Source organism: Aethina tumida, chromosome 1, assembly GCF_024364675.1.
Source record: "Aethina tumida isolate Nest 87 chromosome 1, icAetTumi1.1, whole genome shotgun sequence".
NCBI classification, from domain to species: Eukaryota; Metazoa; Arthropoda; class Insecta; order Coleoptera; family Nitidulidae; genus Aethina; species Aethina tumida.
In genome coordinates this window covers 67580680-67602547 of record NC_065435.1, presented here as the reverse complement: position 1 = coordinate 67602547, position 21868 = coordinate 67580680, and positions in this window count along the sequence as shown.

Below are 21868 nucleotides of genomic sequence, written 5' to 3'. Positions count from 1 at the left end.
TGGATAAGACGGACCCAAGATTTTCTGTTGGACTTTTATTAGTTTTTTTAAGAAATCGACTTATTATTTAGAAGTGCATATCTGGTGAAAAAATTTTCGAATATGTTATGAAGCACCCTGTATATAAATAAATTTAAATTAATTAAAAATGTAGCATTTATGTCATTGTAAATACTAACTCTAATACATAATTAAAAACATCTTTTATTAAAGTAGTCGTAGAAATTTTGTTAATTTATATAAATAATAAAATTGCTTGACAATAGTAAGAATTACATGTAATTTTTACTTAATAATTTTTACACGATAACTCTAATTATCTTGATATCTTCAAACCAAATTGTTGGTACTAAATTCCTAATTCCGTTCGATGAATTTTGATTATTGTTTGTGTTCAGGCAAATGTATTTAGGTGATGATTTAGAATAACTAATACTCTTTTGAAAAGAACTTTCAAAGATTACAAAAATATTAATATCATATAATTTGTCAATTGTGATGATCATGTTAGGTCTCTAAGGCTACTGTAAACATTTGATAAAATATAGAAGATAGATTATTTGATGTTAAATTTATGGACGTTTGTTGAGTCAAACTGAAGTTATTATGAAGTGTTTTATCTTTTGCTACATTTAACGTGTTACTACCATTTTATTTTAATAGATACAGCTAAAAAGAAGACAATGATAAAAATATAGTGAATGCTATTAAGATAAATAGTCAAATATTTTAAATTTTTATAATAAATTAGCGGTAATCAGTCTCCTAGCGAGAATATTTTTCCCTTTTTTTGTGATAAATTGTTGATAAATGTTAACATTTTAAGACCTCCCCGCATCCATTTGGTTATTTAAATACTAGGAAAAGAGGTTCTCACACACACACACACACATTAAAAATTCCGAACACACTCGTTTAAATTGAATTTTCTCGAAAACGAGAAATTAGCAAACACCAAAACCAACATTTGGACGGACGCTTAACTAGGTCGAAACGTTACCATTTTTTCCTCTCTAATTCGCAAACAGAAATGCCAAACACGTACCGAAGGCAATTCAAACGAAACCATTCACAATTAAACCGCAACAATTACCGAATCACATCCTGGATGCATTCTGCACGTCGCACCTTCGAAATTGAGTCGTCCCACCGTCCCAACATATATGTATTCAATTCAATTGTTCGGCGAGTCATATTTTCGATCGTTCAATCGGATCCGCAAGCGGATTGTTTTCCATTCGTGGCGCGTTTCGTTCGCCATTGTTTGCTAATAACGATTTTTCAGCGCATGTTAACAGTTCTACGTACACGGTTTTTTGGAGCACATTTCTTGATCATCTACATAAATAGGCGGCTTGATATGTGTAGCGTGAATATTAAGAGGATGCGGATGCGGCACGCGTTCAATTTCGTCGGGATTGAATAACTAATCATGTTTTCACATGCATTTGGAACGGTACTGTTTTTGAATACTGTTAACTGTGTTACAAGAGAGTGGAAACGTTCTGTTTAAATATACATCTATGGTAACAGAACAAAACAATAGTAAACTTTTCATTATTTAATTAGTCACTCCCAAGTTAAGTTTAACGATAAATCCGATTATCTAATTTAGCCCTTTGTCTAAATAAATGTTAATAATCTAAGCTTTTAGTATATAATAATCAATAATAATATAGTAATTAAGTGATTACTTATAATATTATTCATTTTAAAATAATAAAATATTACTACGAATATATTTATGAATATTAACATGATATATGAGTCATAATTTTGAGTATATTTATATTATTTTATGTAAATGTATATTTTTTATAGTAATGATTATTTTCTAACAAACAATATATTTATTTAGCAAAACTATTTTACTGTATAAAAATTTTTGCACCATTGAGATATAAAATATGTATATACAAATAGATTAAAGAATAAAGCAATTATTTTTCTAATAACTAACTCAGTTGTTTGTTTTTTAGTTTAGGTACTTAACATTATTCTAAGATTATTTACACTTTTGTAATTTTTTTCTTAGCAAATCTGGTTGAGAGGAGGAGAAAAACAATATTTTTAATATTTATTATTTTACAAGATATTTATTAATATTCAAAGATTACACTAAAGAAGAGAAAATTAAACATTGAAAATGATATAGACCGACAAAGTGGGGGGTTCCAAAAAATTGACGCGCGAACTCTGTCACGATTTTAACCCTCTAGTAATCTGAAATGAAAAAATAAAAAAGTTCTTAATCTAGAATAATGCTGTTATCATAATAAATAAAAATATGTTGAATTTTTTTTTCACTAAATTGCGATTGCCTGAAAATATGATAAATTTTTGTACCATTCTTTTTACTTTTCCAAATTTTTTAAAGATAGTAAAAATTGAAAATTAGTGTTAAGTTTAGTTAGTACGATAGAGGAATGTGTAAAGAAGACCCGCACCAATTTTCAAGTAAATCGGTTCAGTAGAACTTGAGAAATCATGACAAGAATTAAAAAAAAAAACACGTTTAAAGTTTCGTGCGAAGTCTAAGTCACAAAGTGATATTTTATAATACCATATGGATATATACTTAAATGGTTAAGCTTTGATAATATGAAGAAAAATAAATCGAATTTTTCAAATATCTAAACCAGGATATCCCATTAATATATTTCAAATTAGATATTTACATTGAAATTCTTTATTATAATCATTCAATGTTTTAAATAATATTAGTAACATTTTTCTTTCTTTGATATTTAAACATATAATTTAATAGGCGAAAAGCCTTGATACTATTGATTTTAATAAATTTTCCTATAATATGCTAAATTTCTTTAAAAAAAATATTTTTGTTAGCTAGGCCAACTTCACTGAGACGAAACTCATATTCGTGGGATGTGGCAAGCGTTGTTGTTTTTGATTTTATTTGTTTAACTTAGTTACAAGAAAGTGATAACGAGATTATTTAGTAAATAAAAGTCTTCTATTTTTTATCACTTTTATTTTAAGAATTAACATCTATAATCAATAAAATGTAAGTTCTGTGATATTTATTTATTTGTTTTTCACATTTTCAAATTTTAATTTTAAGAAAATTTATATCATATTGTATTTTTTTATAGTAATTATTATTTTCTAGTAAATAATATTTTTATTTAGTAAAACAAATTTCCTCTCTGAAATTTCTCAAGTATTAATTTTAATAATGATATATTCTTGTACTAACTTTTTGTTGTTGTTTATCGATTTTTTTATATTTTTAGTTTAAGACTTTAACTTTATTCTAAAATAATATATGCTTTTGTAAGTTTTTTAATAAAATAAATATATTCCATATTAAATATTTTTTTTTGAAATTCTTTATTATATTTGTTGACGATGCGATACACGTTCAATTTGATCTGAATAACTAGTCATAGTTTCACATGCATTTGGAACGATACTGTTTTTAATTTAATACTTTTACTGTGTTACAAGAGAGTGTTTAAATCTACAGCTATGACAACAGAATAAAATAGTAGTAAACTTTTAATTATTAGTCATATTCAATTTAAATTTAACAGTAAATTTGGCAATGTAATCTAGCCCTTAGTCAAATTAAATGTTAGAGTTAGTTTGGCGCAACGGATTATAAATTTCCTTATAATATTTTTAATTCTTTAGTACTATTTAACTTAGAAAGACAAAAATTTAGTTATTTTGTCTTTACTATTGTACAATATAAGTTTGTATTCATCTAAGTATTAGTTTATATTACATAAGAAATTATTATATTTAAATTTAAATTTCAAGTATTTTATTTATTTAATAATTTAATATTTTTATATTTGATTATTTTCTAAATAAAGGTAATCTATTTTTTATTTATTACATTTATTTTATATATCGATAAGTAAAAATCTTAACTTTTGTATAATTGTTTATATTATTTATAAGATATTACGTATTAAAGAAATAAAAATAAAAATGACATCTATTTAATTATTTTTCAATTTCAAATTTTACACGGTGTTATTTTTTCACAGTAATTATTATTTAATTATTTAGCAAAACTAGTAAAGAACTGAATTGAATTTTGAATACTTCTTAACTATGTAGTAAGAAATAGTAGCAACTTAAATTAATATACTTTACCTATGGCAATAGTACAAACAGTAGTAAACTTTTCATTACTGAAATAGCCATACCCAAGTTATTTATTTATTTTTAACAATAAGTCCGGTCATCTAATCTAGCCCTTCGTCAAAATAAACGTTTGAAATCTGCGTGACGAAACGGATTATGAATTTCCATAACCCTTTAACAAATCAAAATAAAAATGTCTGGTGCACTTGACTCCGTGTACCTGTTATTTCCTATTATTAACCATCCAGGTAAATATTTATATTGGTTTGGTGCCGCCTTCGACGTTTCGCCTTTGCGGTTTTCCCAAAATCCAGTATCTCTTCCGGATATTGAACAGGCGCCTCTGCGATAATGAAATGGGAGACAGACGAAACTGCAATACGATACTTTTGTATTTTGCATTGTATAGATTTTGCTGTGCTATATTGAGTCTAGACCACAGATATATATTGTTGACGTGGGAAACTTATTGCTTTTTATGTGCGATGTTCAAATAAAAATAAATATTAAACAGATTTTTGGAAACATGTTAATTTTATTCAAATAACCTTTCTTCTGGGACGGAATCTTAACATCTTCACTTTTAAATTATCGCCATTAACATTTAAATTAATACATTTGGTTCATAGTTGAGGCAAATTAGTGAAAATTTATTGTCGTTCTATTGTTTTCTATTAACAATAGATTAATTAAAAGTTGTTAACAAAAAGTTGTTGTCAAACCGATTCACTAAATAAAAAAAATTCTTGAATAGAAGCAAATTATATATAAAATAATTAGTATATTTTTATAATTCTTATTTCTTAATAATTAGTGTCATTTACATTATTCAAAATGTTGGTTGTCAGATTATATTTTTATTTTAATTGCTATTACTATACTCTGAATCTTATTCGACAAAATATCTCTTTATAAAATTAAAGAATCAAGATATACCTATTTACATCAATTACATTTGTTTTTCATATTTTTGTTTTTAATTATATATACATATTCTTATTATAAGTTAAACCATTTTCTTTCAATCTTCTGATAAATAAATTATTTACTTTATTTATATGTATTTATTAAGATGTTATTTTGTAATTTTAATATTTTATTTTATTAACAACTTTAATTTTGAATTTGAATTTCTCTTTAATTTCATCTGATGTTATTAATTTAGTTTTATTATAAATTTTATCTTAAATCTAAAAATTCAATTCAAGTTCTATACGAAAACGAAATATTTCATTTTAAATTAAATAATTTTATTGTAGTTAGTAAATTTAGTATTATTCACATTGCTTATTATATACTATTAGTCAATAGTCAACAATACTTATTTCATTAATTAATTAATGTAATTTATATAATTTATAGTCATTAATATATATATATATATATATATATATATATATATATATATATATATATATTCCTCTTATAGATCAAAAATAAATAAAGGACGTCAATAAAATATTACTGCAAATATATTTGTGAAATTTCAAGTAATTAATAACTTAATATTATTATATTTGACTTTGACAAATTGTAATTTTAAGAATATTTATTTTGCAAAGTGAATACAAAATATTCATCGATTATTTTACCATGTGGTACGTGTTGGCAATTAAACTATAATAAGATTCAAAAATAAAAAATAATTAATCTTCTTTTACTAATTTCATTCTAAAATAATCCATACTTTTGTTTGTAAAATTAATTAACATACATTATATATATTTATTGAAATTATTTATTGTATTTTTGACAAAGCTTTTATATAAATCCGATAACAGAATAGTTTTTAATATAAATTAGATATGTATATTTTAAATTTAAATTTAATGTTGTAAACTGATATTTCAAATTAGGATACTAATTTACATTTATAATTGAATTTAAATCGAATATTGTTTTAATTCCGTTTTAAAACAATTCCAATGTAATTATAATCCCCATTTTTATCTGTAAAGCCGTATTGAGTTATAATTAAATAGTATTTAAACATCATTTTTGTAGAACATTATTGTATTATGTATGTATTATTTTATCTTGATTTAATGAACAAATGTCAGTAAAAGACTGTTCATAACTTAGTTTTCGTTCAATTAATCAGGCTGAATATTAATTAGTGTTTAAAAACCGACGACAAGACAATATTAATGCGTAAAACCGGAGTGTATAGGGATAAGATAGTTGTTTAAAAGTCACTTCGCTTTTGCCGTACAAAAAGTTAATGAACTTGTAGGCCATTAATCACCTGATTTACTCTTCGGCAATTTACATCGTTAAACCCTTAAACGGATCCAAATGAAATTCCACATTATAATTTTTCGACTTAGAAACAGTAGCAAATCTATAAAATATTAAAGAGAAATAAAAATTGGGTTTGTTGAATATATAAAATATAAATGGGAACTCGTTATCTATTTAAACAATGCCCTAATTAAATATGCGACACTAAATCTATTTTGATCAAAATTCCTGCTTTAAAATTATCCGTGCGTATAAAAAAACAATTATTTTCACGTGTTACAGAAATGACAGAGGGCATTTATAAAATTAGTCGTAGGAAAGTTGTTAATGCTGTTTTTTGAATACTTAAGTAGGTGCTTAGGGTGTACGAGTCCGGACATAAATATCTACGGGTGCAATTAATTTAACCGTGTGCGTCGTGCCTTTTATCGTAAAGGGTAGGTCTTAAAAAAGCCCATGTGCGTGGTAAATTGGTTCCAATTTACAAAACTATTTTCGGTGTCAGACAACATAAGCTCCGGGAATTCGTCTTAATTTTGATTAATTGCAACGGAAATTTCATCGTGATCTGGATCTGTTAATATAAAAAACTTTTGAGATGGAACAAAAGGCGTCCAGTCGTTTTTATAGAAGAACAGCATGGCACAGTCTGTGAGAAAAAAATATATTTTTTAATTTTAGAACTGCTTCAATTAAAATATGAATCAATAAATAATGGTAGAGATAAACTTTTCTAGTAAACGTAGAATTAGAAAATGTTGCTTTTTAAGTTTAGAGTATATGGTATTAAACGTTTCTTTAACTGAATTAATTTTTCCCTATGTGAGAAATTTTTTTTTAACATTAGATTTGATTAATCTAGCTAAAATGTCAATAATTAATAGTATTAATAAATTTTTCTATAGTAAAATTATATAAACAATTCGATAAAATAAATAATATATATTTTTAAGTCTGGCTACGTTTTTGAGAAATCCCCAAAAATTTATATTTTTGAGTATTGGAGTACATTGCGGTACTGATATTGGTGTGTATGAATGCTACTTTTATGAAATTTTACTTTGTTTTTTTTAGTTGATTGAGAGAAAAGATAAATGAACATTTTAAACTAATATATAACTCCATAACTATATTCGGAAATTATCGAATAATCAATTATTAATAATATATAATAAACTTAATAATATTATACTTTGAATAAAATAGCTTTACGAACATTTTGATTCCACAGACATGCATGCACCTAATATATAGCATAACAAAAATTACAGAAACTTTGTTAAATACATATTTTAATTTATTTATACATTTTAATTTCCGCTTATTTTTTTACATTTTCATATAATAATTACTAATTTCCAAATTATGTGAAAAAATTATTTTTAACTGACTTAGAGTAACTAAAATTTGAGTCCAATGATATTGTTCTGTAAGAATGGTATTTTTATGGAATTGAAGAGATTTTCTCTTCTCTAAATGAACATTTTAAACTATTATATGTATGAAATACAGTAACAAATTTATATTTTTGAAGTTTAGAGTACATGGTGATCCTGTAAGAATGGTATTTTTATAGGACTTTGCTCTGATTTCTTTTAAATTGAAGAAAAAAAGATGTATATTATATGATTTCATAATTCGGCAATAATCGAAAATGAAAAAAAGTAATCTCTTTGAGCTTCTTTTCCATATTTTACAATTCGAAGGATTAATGGTACAAGAAAACGAATTAATATGGTTTCTTTACTTGATTGTATGCGATAGCTTTTAAGAACATTGTAACTATGGATATCTATATAGTATTTCGTATTGGAAAAATTACATAAATTACATCAAATAAAAACTTTAATTGATTTATGCATATTATTTTCTTTTTATTTTTTCAGCAAAATCAGAATCAATTTGGCCAGTAATAAAAGAGTTCGAAATAAGTTTTTAAAAATATTCTTTCTAGAACGTTAATGAATGTTTTTTAAGACTCACAAATCAGCAAGTTAATATAGAAATATGATAAATTTATGAAATTAAATGAGAATGAAGTATTATCTTGATTGTCATTGTTGTTTTTTTTTCTGAGTCGAGTTTATAATTATTTAAAATTATAATATTTATCTTTTTCTTCAGGTCCACCAACATTTAATTACTATGGACATCTCAAATAGCTTTATTTGTTTGAGGAAAGTCTATGTGTAACAGGTTTGAACTAATACTTTAGATTTCACTGAGATATTCTTTGATGTATAGTTTGGGTAATCATTACACGTTAGTGCGACTGCTCCCTTTAAAAGTAGTCATAGGTCAGCAATACTTGTTGGAGGTGATGTTTGGTGAGATTACCATGCTTTGGATGCATTGTGTTTCCTGTGTTTATAACTTTTGGATATTTAGAGTGATATCAGTGTGTGATGGCTTTCCAAGAAAAGTGGTTTTAAGATTTTTTATACCGACTTTGTAAAAAAGGCTTTTAATGCGTTGTAAAACTGAACTTCCTGAGAAAAACTGACTATAATAATTAGAAAGAAAATTTTTATTTATTTCACATTGATTTAATTTCCGTTACAACATAAAACGTACACAAACAGTATAATACACTTTTTCGTTTAAGTGAGTGTCTTTATCGAATACTTGATCTAACATGTATGTTGGATTCAAAATGTTCATAAAAGTGTCCATCGAGTTTTTTTTTGTTATTCATGTTCTGCTAATGCTTGATGTTGAAAATATGAAAAAAATAAAATATTGTTGTATTTTTAAATTTAGTTAACAAACTTAATTATAATTTGTATAATAATTTAAAATGTTTCTCTTTCTTTCTTTCATAATTAAAAAATAATAATAATAATACTCTTTTACAGATAGCTCTTGAAATCTACGAAAAATTTTGCCCAGGGATATTTGTGTTTCCGAGAATGCATATGAAATTTCTTAAAATCTATAAACCACAGTTGATGATAGTAATAGGAAAGGTCAGTTACATTTGCATAAACAGATACGATACTGTGATGCAACAAAGAGACGATCAAAATCAAACACTTTTATCTATACTATCAATATTTATTTTAAAATATTCTCTTATACGGCAGTACATACAATATTTATAAACATATCGTTCATATTTATGAGTATTGCTCGAACGAAACGTCAAAAACATTGTTTTTCGAGCCGGGATATATTTTCAAGATTTACACAAACATGCACGTGTTATACAAAGTTATAAAATTGCAACTATCCAGCCATTAATTGAACGAAAAATATTAAACTAATTAGAACTAAAGGAAGTACCAATTATATCTTGCGGCTATTTAGTGAAACGCGTCGTACCAGGAATTTGCACACCTGCAAGACGTTTTCTAGCATTCGATCCTTTATTTAGATCAGCTGCGAACAAATTGACCGGTCTCACAATTATTTCTGGTGCATGAATATTTTTTTTGTGATTTCATCCGTGCATCCCATTATATAAATAATATCACGGTACACGTTTCCTTGTGACGACTTCATTAAAATCACTCACAAATATTCGAAAAGTTAATTTTTTTAATAATGTGTCAACCTAACCTTTTGAATTGTTATAAATAAATGGCGCGGCATCATTTTGTCATAACAATTTTTCTAACTAGACGTAATTCGAACAATCAGCTAAATTGGGCATGAAAAGTGTGCCGCAACGACTAATTTTTTTTTTATAAGGCACACAATAAAACAACAAACCTCCACTCACGTTGGTGCAATTGAGTTCATAAGATATTTAATTCCAGAAGCGGTGGGCAAACAGTTTCGCAAGAACCCTCCTTTGTATCAAGTTGTTGTTGAGTGAAATAATGCAGGAGGATATCAAAAGGGTGATTGACGTGTAAATATTGGAACCCTTTCGGTGTGTTTGTGTAACAATGTTGGTTTATTGTGTGTGTAACCCCAACATACAAGCTAAGGGCTGTAAATTAGATCAAAATTGTTTATATACCATATTTATGTATGAGGCAGAAAGAGAAATTTTTAATAATCAATTGTTTTCTGAAACAATTACATACTGTATGAAATGGTAAAGGAAATATTATTGAAAATTTATTAAATAAAATACATATATTGCTGTTTTTAACAGCTATATTATTTATAACCATGTTTTGTTCAATGCAAATGTGTTATTTCATTTTATTTGAAATATTTGCATTTACGTTTTGTTCAATATTAATAATATTTGCATTTTTATACGTAGGTAAAAAGTATATTAAATTTTAACCAAAAAAGGGCATTTAATTTTTCAATTTAATCAAAATCAAAGTTTTATTTTTTATTTTTAAATAATGGGTAACAGTAAATAGTATATTTAAATATAAATGTTAACCAAATTTGTCTTATTCAGGTTAATAAATCGAAAATACGACATGACATGACAAGACTTTTTTTGAAGATTTTTGATTTTATTCAGTAACCAGTCTTTTTGAGTGAAATTTGGTGAAGTGGCTTATTTTAGCTCGGGCTAAATTTTTCTAGCAGAAAAGGATAAATTCTATAAATATCCCTCAGTGTGACCGTTTTCGGTATATTTGGATTTTAAATATTCCATTTACTTAACTAAATAAAACAATATTTTTATTAATTTAGCTTTGTGAAAACAAAATTGCTAGGCAAATGTTCATTTTCTGACAAACCTGAAAGTCAAATGAATCTGCTTTTCGAAAATTTATAGTTGCTTATCAAATTTTTTTTTAAACCCAAAATGTCTCCAAAAGGTCATTTCGTTAAGCCTGGATAAATAATAATTTTATTAAATATTAAGATCTACGGGTTGGTTCTCTAATCTACATCAAAATAATTATCAAAATTTAAATCCCCTTTCACGAAATATGGATCAGTGAACCTTATTTACATAGGCTATAAATTACTACATAAAATCTAAAACAAAAATTTCAGTTATAATTTCTGAATAAAACAATTAAAACCCATTAGTTAAAGGACACACTGTATAATTGATTTTTAATAAAGGAATAAATAAAAGCCATCTTCCAATTACAAATAATTAACATATCAACAGATAATTTAAAAAAACTAGGAATTTATTTTTAAATTAATAATTTTAATTAATTTCAAATGACTTTTACATTTGTTTTAATAATTAAACTCAAAATATTGAAATTAAATTTAAAATTATTTACTCAATTTATTATGTTTTTATTAAGATTATTTTAAAATAATTTAATTTAAAAATGACATAACATAAAAACTTTTTTCAATTTATTTTAAAGTAGTAATTATACATAAATTTCTATTTATTAAAAATAATTTAATTTGGCAAGGAAATATTATTTTTATTTATATTAAAGCAAAAATTGTAAAATATTTTAAAAATATATTAAGATTTTATTACCCTAGGTAAAACTATCTTAAGTTATTTGATATAGATTAGAACTTTTTGTAGCAGAAAAAATTGTGAAAATATATTTGAAAATTTATTTAATAATAAAGAGATTTTTCAAGTCAACTTACAGAAATGAATTATGGTTAAGAATTTACATTATATAAATTAATGAATTAATTTTAAAATTTTCAATTTTAAATATGTATAAATAAGCTAAGGTACGCCCTGTATTGTATGATATTAGCTAGTTACAGGGTGGCTCACCGAATTGGATAACTTTTATATTTACTACTCGATTTCGAATGAATGAAGAAAACTCAATTTACTCATTCCTATTTAATTCAGATATTAATAATCTACAATATTTTTATGAATTTTAATATATACCCATTTCGAAGGGCGTTAAATTCAATGGAATATTTTTCTTTCTTCTTCTTCCAATTTTTAAAAAAGGCAAGTGTGGTAAATTCGCAATATTTTTTTTTCTTAAATACAATATTTATTTAATTGTCAAAGATTAGTTATTACAAAAACCAATTTATGTAAAATTGTAGCAAACTGAAAATATTTTAAGACTGGTCAGCTTAAATTTAAATTAATTGGTTTTGATATACAGTGATTTATATAAACATAGCATAATACTGAAATATGTCCATGTCCCCTTATTTAATGTGATTAATAAAAAAAAATAAAAAAATTATGAACCCAAACCTAATTTTACATTTAATTAACAGTTTAATTATTAAATTAAAAATATTCTGAAATAAAAGTTTGAGGAATCCAAAATAAATATTAATACTGTAAAATCATTTTAACCTGGTCAGTTTAAATCTAAATTTAATTTGATTGATTTTGATTATCTGTGAAATACAGTGATTTATATAAGCATAACATAATACTGAAATATGTCCATGACAAACAACAAAATAATCATAAATTAACGATCAGTATTAAAAACTCTCATTTTTAATAGCAATTTTCGCCCCCTAAATTTAATATAAATCCCAAAAAATTGATTTATACCATTCACCAATAAATACAGATTATTAAACACATTCGAACTGTTTGATTTATGTTTATTACCCGTTCGGTAATCACACATAATTGTTACATTTGTTGACTCACCGATCGCCGTTCTACGAACTAAGCCGCGTTCAAAAATTCCTCCTTGAATTATGGCAGCTCCGTTTAAAATTTACTACCCATAACAACCGATACTCTTCTTATGACATGCAGACAGTCATAAATCATGGACAACTTTAAAGCCATCTCCAATCGGATGAGTTTCCATAATAAAAAATAGAAAATATGAAATATTAATTATTTAATATTGAAATAGATTTGTGCACTTTTTGGCCCGTCAAAATAAAATTGAATTGCAATTCATGAGCAGCGACAAAATCGAAAATGGGGAACACCGTTTGACCCCGAATCGATGATCCGTGCATTTGATTGACACTGATTCACAAATTAGTCGTTTTTTTTTCGTCCGGTAATTTAATAGAATATCAATGACCATGATTTACGTTGATGATACGACGAAGCGTTGTCAGATACCGAAATCAATTATTATTTATCTGATTGTTTTTATGATTGGGAGGCTTTTAGACCGTCAATCGTGCGCCATTATTCGAAATGATTTGCTAATTTATTGTGCCCAGAGATGGGATCGTACGTTTCATCGAATCGCGCTTAATAATCCGCATTATTTGGTAACAATGTATTGTAATTTTCGATTTAACGGCGGCAATTGTAAATGATATATTGTATGTAAAGGTGTTGCTGAACCAAATGGTTTCTTGTCGATTTGTGACGACGTTCGATTAAAGGTCAGCATTTGAAAATTACCCACATCAGAAATGATTCAATTGTACTGGAAAATATGAAATACGTCGAAACAGCAGTTTCACATTATGTACTATTTTTAATTAAATTTGTATTATGCTAATTTGAATAATAAAAAAGATTTATCTATTTATTTGTATAAGGTGATATTTTAGCTAATATAGGAGGTTATAGTAATGAAAGTAGTGAGTAGAGTAAATAATTAATTAAAATGAAAAATTTTAAATATCGTATTAACATATTACTATGATGTACAGTGCTCTTCATTTAAAACAGAAATAGAAATATTTTAGTAATTTTATATCGATAATAATTAATAATCAATTAATAAGAACTTATATTTCTATGTATGCTATGACAAAATTGTTCTCTAAATCACTCGACAGAGGTGTATTATAGTATTTTTAATAGTCAAAAAAAAGATACCTTTCAAACTTAACAATTGTCCTATACAGAATTTCCCCCTAACTAATAGATAATTTATTGATAATTAAACATAATTAATTGTTCACATTTTTTACACAACACAATGATCATTTTTAATTAAAATGTTCTAATGCATCAATTTTGTTTAATTTTTGTTTAATATAAGTTAAAATTAAATTTTCTTACATAATTAATTTATTCCTAATAGAAATGAGAAAAAATAAATAAAAAACTTCACATTATCTTAAATTTAATGACATTTTAAATTATTAAACATGTTATTGAAGAAAAACAGGACAATTTTGAATTTAGTTTGATCTAAATTAATAAATTTTCATTTGAAATCATGTAACAAACAATGGTATTTTAAATTATTAAAACATATTTAAAATTTAATTGATGAAAAACAGAACAGAACAATTTTAAATTTAATCTGATTTAAAATTAAAAGGATAGGTTTAAAATAATTTAATCAAATACTTTCTTAATTAAATACAATTAAAATAATTTATGTACAATTTTTACTTTAAAATAACTTGATTGTTTTTAAAAAGTAATAAGAGTCTTATTTGTATATTTTGACACAAATTAATTTATTTTGAAACTGTACTGATAAAAATATTTCAAAGTCAACTGTAATATTATGATTTTAAATTATTAAAACATATTTAAAAGTAATTCGAAGTTAATTAAAAATGGTATTAATTTTGAGTTTATAAAATATATTTATATTATATATTTGCAATTTAATCATAAATTCCTATTGGATGATAAACTTTTATTTATTTATTTATTAAAAATTAGTTCAGTATTTAAAAGGGTTATAGTAATTTCTGTATAAATTAGTTCTTTGAGCAAAATTTCATGAAACGGAATTTTTTTACTGGATTGTTTCAGGATAAAATTTTATAGTATTTCACTGTTTTTCTATAGTTTCCTTAAGCTTTCTTTTCAGAATATTTTTGTAATAATTAAAATGTGATTAAATTAGGTTCTGGTTTAAATATTTATTTTTATTTTATTTTATTGGTGATATTAAAAAACGAGACAATTAAATTATTTTAAGTCTAAAATAAAACTTGATAAATTTTCATTAAGAATCATGTAAGTAAATAACTGCTTATTTCGTTTTCTCTTAAAATAGCATTTAAAATAATTTAATCAATCACTTTTCTAATTAAAAAAATAATATAATAATTTATGTAATAATTCACCAAATTTTGGTGAGTTTTGTCTTAAATTTGATCACTGGCATGATACACTGAATATCATCACTGGTATTTCAGTTTCGAATAAGGTAAGTTTGGATAAATCGCAATATTTTTGCATCATAAATATTGTAGTTAGTAGTTAACTATGACTGACTAATATATACCTTGTAAACAATATATTTTACAATTAGGACCGGTTTTTCAATTGCTAGTAATCTGAAGTTTAACTACAAACTTGAACTAAACTGTGATTTTAACAAATTAATGCTTTTCAATAAATAACAACTGCAAATTGAAGGAGAAATGAAAGACGAAATAAATATTAACCACAAATAGAGGTGCATAGAAAAACGGGACCTTAATCGAGCATCTCTTTATAAAAATATTAATACATACAATTTCAACATCCATAATTAAATATTGCACAATTATTCATAAATGTGTTTAATTTAGGAAGACTTCCTTATTCATTTTTGTTGTTTTAATGTAATATTTTATTGTCTATTTAAATGGTGATTTTTAATTTAACGACATGGATCAAAATCCATTTAAAAATGCATCCTACTTTATTGCTTTTTAATAGATTTAGAAAATTAAATTTCCTTGTCTTTTTTTTATTAATCTATTAAAATCCGATCAAGCAGTAAAAATCAAACTTTTTTATATATGTTAGGATTATGGGATAATAAAATTTTATGCTTCTATTTACATTCATGAATTGTTTGAATTTTTCTTACAGTTGTGTGTTAAAAGTTTGGTTGCATTATATTACTTTTTTATTAGTTTTGAGGACATTTTTTATTGAAAATCAAATATCTATCAACTGAATTTTGAACAATTTCAATTTATATTTTTGAAGTAACATTTGCGTGTAATAATTTGTAAACAACAACGAATACTGCTGAAACAAAACGAGTACAAAAACCACTGATTAAAATTTATACATGGATGCAAATTAATAAAAACATAGTATAACAATATATTGTTTATAGTAACAATCCAGCAACGCTATTCAAAATATAATTTTTATCGGCAAATTGCAACAAATGCGCTAACATTTTCGACGAGTTTATTATTATAAGTTTAACACACGAAACAATACATGGGGATATCGGTGACCCAATTGCGTAAATCTAAATGTAATGCAATTTTAATACATAAAATTGAATTAAAGTCCACGCAAAAACAATTTTACATGTGGCATTATTCATAAACAGTGGTCATTAACCTAAAACGTACATATATTAACACAGTAATTTAACATTAAAGCACTATCAAGTGTGTCATTTGCAACGAAAACATGCTAACTGCAACGTTTCCTTCGCGACCATACGTTTGTACGTTCCGATAAGGCACGTGATCGAAATTTATGTAAATTCCTACGGTTTATGTAAATTTATCTCAAGTTTGCCATGCCATATTGTAAAAATATTAATTTGAATAAATGATTCATTTATATAAATATATATTTTAGAAGTCTGTCATTTCAACAATATATGTGCAATTTATTCGATTCATTTGCATACTGATTGTTATTTGACCGCAGTTATGCAACATCTTCATCAAACAACAACGGACCATTTTCGTGGTGCTCAATAACTTGTTTGGAATCTAACGAATCTAATCAACGTATGGGTTTGATAATTAATTTTTATGGGGTTTGAATCACGCACGAGCGGAATTATAGCGGTAATTTATGTTTAGATATAAAACTTTGATTAATATTTTATACTGATATCACATTTCTGGAATTCGGATTAAACGTTATTAATTTCACAAGCCATTCTGAATAATGATTTTCAATGTTCTGTAAACAAGTTGGTTGGTTAGAAAATCTATTTACTTGGTTAAGAATCTGACACTTTTACTGATTTTAATTGCCAATTAATAAATCAAATAATAAGAAAATAAATCTACTGTATATGGTAGATCGAAGTAAACCAAATACCACAATATTTTATATTAATAAACCTATGAGAGTAATAGAAAATCAAAAAGGAATGAATGAAATGAAATTTTTATTGTTGTGTGTGTTTATCTTTCAAGCTACATTTATGAAAATTAAATTATAAATAAAAAACTTACGGGAGTTTATTCAATTTTTCACACTGTAAATTTATATAAACATAAAAATCATCCTATAATTTTGTCTTTAAATTATGTGTAACGTATTTTGATAAAATGAAAAAAATTTGTGAAAAAATGTGTACTAACACAATGAACATTTTTTAATAAAATTTTATGATAATTAAAAAAAATATTAATTATTTTTTAAAATTTTATACAATTCAATATTATTTTTAATTATTAAAACATATTTAAAATTTAATTGACGAATAACAAGACAATTTTGAATTTACTTACTGTAATACAATAAATAAATGCTAACTTTGTTTTCCGTTAAAATCTCAAAAATAATTAAAATATGTACAACAATATGTTATATATTTATGTATAAGGCGTCCCTAATTGGTTGATTTTAACTGTTAAGATTATTTAAACATTTAATAAAGAAAAAGATTTAGCTTTTTTTTAAAAAAGAATATCAGACTAAATCTGATACTTGGAAAATGTAATGAATATTTTATTTATCATTATTTTTCGATAATCAATAAAAACTTTCCACATACATAGAACTTGAAAAAGTTTCTTTAAACTTTCAATATACTCTCTTTAACCTTCTTTTAAATGAAAATCATATTTGAGTTTATTTGTCCGAAAAAGCTTTCAAAAAATATGATTTAGAATATCAAAGATTATCTGTAGTTAAGAAATATTGGTTAATATCGAAAATTTAAAGATATTAATATTATTGTCTATGAAATAATGGGAACCAAATTGATACTTTGATTGATTGATATTTATGCTTTAACACCAAATTTTATATTCATACCGTCATACAAGAATTGTGACATGATTACTAAGTTTCAAACAAATAATCAGTGTTTAAGATGCGTTAATATTTTTGTCAAATATCATATTTGGTACCTTTAATACAATCACATATGAGTCACCTCATGAGTTCTAGATTTATCAGAAACGTTCTTACATCACAAATTATATATTTTGTAAAATAACATTATCTTGAAATTTTGAGGAAATGTGCTATATCACGTAAAAACTGCCAGTAGAGTTTTTACCGTTCACTTTTTAAAAGTTATTACACTTTTTCTAAATTATCCAGATGTCCAGTGTTTGACAAATGGTCAGAGGCAACAAAAAATTAAACTATGAACATTTCAGCCAGTTATTCTTTATTTAGTAATAATCACAATTAACCTTTGATATCCTCTGCATATCAATACATTCATTTGAATAATGCAGTACTATTATTTTTTACTAAATATTAAATACGAATAATTGTTAACAGGATATAATACGAATTATTAGTATATTTATTATTGTTTTTATTTAATTTGTAATATGAAAATGTTTTCTTTAAAAGTTTAATATGTGACATCTTAATATATAATTTGCAATTACAATTATATTCTTTTAGTGTGGTTTATAACAAATTAGTTTTAAATTTTTACAAGCACTAATTTTTATATAATAAATCCTAAAACTATTATTATACATAAATAAATAACCCAAAATGAATGTACAATAAATATTTAAATATAAATAAACAATAAATTTAATAAAAATATTTACAAATTGTAATTTTATTGTTTTAAGAACGTTTAAAAACATAATTTATGGTATTTTAAATTGTTAATCGATAAAAAGCATAATTTATTTAAAATGCATATTTGTCATTATTAATGGTCGTTTTTTTTTATGAAAATAAAACGATTAATAGAATAATTTGTGTTTATTTACAACAGTTAAAGAACATAATTTAATTTTTCTACTTGTTTTTTTATACTACCATTATTAAGATACGCTCTTTTAGCATAGTAAATTATCAGACTTACAATTAAATGTCCTTACAAAAGAAAAATTTAATTGTCAATTGTTACATTAACCTCATTTTACATTTTTTTATAAAATTATTTTAATTTATACCTTTCATTTAGTAAATTATCTTTTAAAGTTTCCGTGGAAATGACAGTACGTACATTTTTATAAACCTTCTATTAATGCATACAAATTGAATTTTTTAGACTTGAGTTTAATACTTAAACCCAAATAAATAAGTTGTGTCTTGATAACATGAACAAAATTATTTTATCATAAGTAATAATTTAGATTCTTTTCACATAATCTTTGAGTAATCTAGTAGTAGTTGAAGCTTTTTCCTGGCAATGCATGGTTTGAGTTCGACTGTATTTCTATATATATATATATATATATATATATATATACACGTATGTTAAATGTTACCTTTGAAGTTGTATATTTACTTATAAAGGAGACGTTGTAACATTCCATTTACTCTTCTTTAGCTTAGTTAGCTTGAAATGATGAATAATTAACTACATCAGGAAAAGGTAACTCTTATAAAAAAATTTGAGTGATAACGGTTGGTTCAGGGTTTGCATAAAATTAAATATTAATATCTGGAATATTTTAGAGGGTTGACAGAACAAATTTTGTTGGAATATTTTATGTAGAAGAGTCAGGAATAGAAAAATAAGAATAAGACAAATTATCCGATGAACTTTGAATGTTATTCGCATCAAAAGGCATTTTTATTTCATAAATAATTTGCTCGACAAACGTTTTTATGAGTTCATTGTGTTTGAAATATATAGAGGAAATGTGATGAGTGAATAACATAAAGATGTGTTAATGATCGGAGTTATTTTCTGTATCTATTTTAATACCACCATTACAATTTCTATGGTAATACTTTAAATTCTTATTTGTTTCCGGTGTGTCAGCGTTTTATTGAATAATTTCTGAATCGCTGTTAATTTATTCTAACGATTTGTCATTTTTTAATTAAAGATTGTTAGTCACTTTTATCGGAACTATTTTTTTTAGATATTAGATTTATGTTACTTTATATTTTCCTACGGAGTATATTGATGCAAAATTCCCAAATTTATTCTTTTCTCAAATCTGATAACAAATATATAAAATTATTAACCGATTGCTCTTATTTCCTATTTTATATTTTTTATATTTAAATTATTTAGACTATGTCTTTGTAATCATGTATATCTCCTTCTACAACAATATATCTCATGACTTTATATAAAAGCTTCTCTTTTCGGAAGATTAATCATTCTTATATTATTTATCTTATATTACACTTCGGCTTTAGGCATCTTTGTAATAAAGTAAAATTATTTTATTCGTAACTTAATTATAATAGTTTATTGAGTATTCTGGAGTGCCAGTGGTTGAATTTGAATCCTTTATTGTTTAATATGTTTATTAATTAGTCACCTAATAGTTATACTAGTTATTTATTATTTATTGAAGGTTATTTATTAGTGAGGGTTAAAAACTTGATCATAATTTAAAATTCTAATTAAGTATAACTGCTATATCCCTCTAGTGTGTAAGAAATTGGGCTTAAATTGAATGTTGCTAAAAGTAAAACTTCTGTTAATCCAAAAAATATTTAATCACTCGATCAGTGAAGAACTGTAACAAGAATCTACAAATATAAGAGATCTTTTGGAATACTTTTTGATAATCCATTTAAATTTGTTGAGTCGAACGAATGTTTTCCAATATTGATGTTTACTGTTTTTATACTCTAAATTTGAGTACTACAATTTCGTATCCCGCGCATAATATTCTGCAATCAATACAAAAAAAGTTTTTTACGTTGCTGTTTGTTATTTTCAGATTAAATATTGATAAATTTAAAACATGTACCTATTCAGTTTCTTTTAATTCAAAAATACTTAATTACACGTTCAGGGAGGAAGTTGTGCAGGGATGTATAATATAGGGTCTTTTTGATATGCAATTTAAAAATTTTTGTGTACATTATATTAATTTGTAATTCAGTTCATTTTTTTTAGGTTTTATCTCAAAGAACTATAGTGTATTTTTCAATATTGTTTTTTTATTTTCTTTAAATGTGATGGTACATATCCTTTGAGAGATTTGGTCCAGAGAACTTTGGTTGGTATGTGTGTGTTTCAAATGATTTTTTTTTACTTTTAAATTTATCAGCAGGCAGGAAGTTTTGTAGGGATCCCATCTTCGAACATAATTTTGATTTGTAATACGGTGCAACGTTCTTTATGCTTTATCTTGACGAACCGTAGTCTATGGGATCAATCCAAAGAAACGTCTTAAAATTTCGTCTTTTAATTGTAGAAGTGCATATCTTATGAGAGGTTTTGATTAGAAAACTTTGCCTGATGGGTTCAATTGTGACTAGTTTGACATTTTTGTAAAATTTATTTTACAACTCTACTGATTTTTTATCTTGTTATTATCTATATATATATATATATATATATATATATATATATATATGCTAGATTTAAGATTGTTTCAAAATCCACCAACTTGTTCCTATTCAAATGCATCGTTTTTCAGACTTTATCTTAACAATTATATTATTATATATGCTAGTTCTAATATTGTTTGAAAATTCACTATTTGGGGACTTAGATTGAATATTGCTAAATGTGAAACTTGTTTCTGATCAAATTTCTGTTAATTCAATATTACTTTATTATTTGACCGGAGGGGAAGTTTTGCAACGATCGCATCATCGAACACTTTTTGATTTTGGATTTGTTTTTTTGGACAACAA